Source organism: Vigna umbellata, chromosome 5 (assembly GCF_029865625.1).
Source record: "Vigna umbellata cultivar VRB3 chromosome 5, Vumbellata_1.0, whole genome shotgun sequence".
NCBI lineage: Eukaryota > Viridiplantae > Streptophyta > Magnoliopsida > Fabales > Fabaceae > Vigna > Vigna umbellata.
The window spans coordinates 10,734,256-10,736,282 of record NC_142169.1 but is presented as its reverse complement, the minus strand read 5'-3'; the positions used below and the strand labels follow the sequence as shown (position 1 = coordinate 10,736,282).

Below are 2,027 nucleotides of genomic sequence, written 5' to 3'. Positions count from 1 at the left end.
AACAAAACACGACATAGAACATAATGTAATATCCTTACTTCACATCTTTGCAATTTGTTCTTTGCAATCCCATCTTCACATTTCTCGCCTAACAACTTTTAATTCATAATGGCATCGTGAAACTTCAGAGCATCTTCATCATCACAAATCATGGACGAACAACCTTTAATATTAGATAATGTTGATGAATTCAACACATATGATTAATTGGGTAACATAGTTGCTGATGAATAGAATGATGACAACCGCATGACACAATCATCTCAACATATCATTCCAGAGCTGCATGAGTGTATGCAATTCCAATCAAAGGAGGACACTATATCTGCAACCAAATAATATCACATCAATAACGAATATAAATTCAGCGTTGTTGAATCCTAGCCTAACATATATGTTATACGATATTTCGAATACCGCAATGGATGTCAATGACGTTTAAGGGCAATTATAGCAAAGTCCGTCAACATTGGGAAATGAAGAACATCGACGAACCACATACGTGTTTCTCAACCATACTATCTCGAGATCATACAAATCTTGATAGTAATCACATTGCCGCAATCATATCAAATTCTATTAGGACAAATCCTTCCATTCCCATCAAGAGTTTGATTGTAGATATTAAAAATCGTTTCGGGTATTTTGTGTCATACTTAAAGCTTGGTTGGCGGAAACAAAAGGCTCTTGCTATGGAGTTCGGTGACTGGGAAGATTCTTATAACCATCTGCCTAGGTGGTTACATACGGTCAAAGATGCAAATCCTGGTACAATATTGCAATGCACTAGTTCTCCAACGGAGATTGATGGACAACCTAACAATGATTGTTGCATTATAAAAAGAGTTTTTTGGTCTTTTGGTCCTTGTATACAAGGATTCAAATATTGTAAACTAATTCTCAAAGTAGATGGAACCTTTCTAACAAGCAAATATCATGGAGTTTTGCTCACCGCCATCGCTCAGGATGGCAATAGAAATCTTTTTTCATTTGCATTTGCCATTGTAGAAGGTGAGACAAAAGAGGCATTGATATAGTTCTTTCAACTACTTCGAGAACATGTTACCCCTCAACAAAATATTTGTATCATCACTGACAGAGGGAAGGGTATCCTATCAGCCTTAAGATTAGAAGAAGTTCGTTGGAAAGATGATGGTTTCAACTCTGTTTATTGCATACGTCATCTAGCCTCCTAGCCTTCAACTTCAACAACAAATTCAAAAATAAGGAACTTAAAAAATAATTCATCAATTTAGTTACTATTTCACAAAATTTTACTGCCAATTTACAATTTAAATGTTCTACACAAAAATTCTTTGATTTTTTATTTTATTAAGTGCTTACAACTTACAAGGTCAAGCAACCTACTATGATGACAAAGCTTACTGCAATGCGAGACCAATACCCCCAATAGGTTTCTTGGATAGATAAAATTTCATTAAAAAAATGGTCTCAGGTTTTTGATGAAGGCATAAGATATTGACATATGACCACTAATCTTGCTGAGTGCATGAACTCCGTTTTAAAGGGAGCAACTTCATTACCATTTTTTGCTCTCATCAAAACAACATTTGAGAGAACACAATCATGGTTTGTTGAACGAGGCTTAAAAACACAATACATGCTACAAGTAGGCCACCAATATCCTGAAGAAATCAGCGACATTATTCAAAAAAATTAACAACAATCCGCATTTTGTCATGTTCATCGGTATAATCGTGAAAATTATGAATTTGATGTTTAGGAAATTTCAACACCTTACCAATATCGCCCATATCCAATTTCTTATAATGTCAGGCTAAATGAATGGTGATGTGATTGTGGTTACTTCTAAGCTACTCGTCTCTCATGTCATCATGTCATTGTCGTTTGTGCATATTCTCATATACCACTAACCACATATATTGATGCAGTGTACAATCTTAACAACATTTGCAAGACATACCAACTACAATTTCACCTTATCCAAAATGAAGATTATTGGTCTGCGTATACTGGTCAAAACTTCATACTAGATCCTCAAATGC

The 2,027-nt window shown here is 35.0% G+C and overlaps 1 pseudogene; it reads left to right on the top strand.

Annotated features, from left to right (window-relative positions):
* Positions 1-431: 431 nt before the first annotated feature.
* Positions 432-1,243, top strand: LOC124827717 (uncharacterized; annotated as a pseudogene).
* The last annotated feature ends 784 nt before the right edge of the window (positions 1,244-2,027 follow it).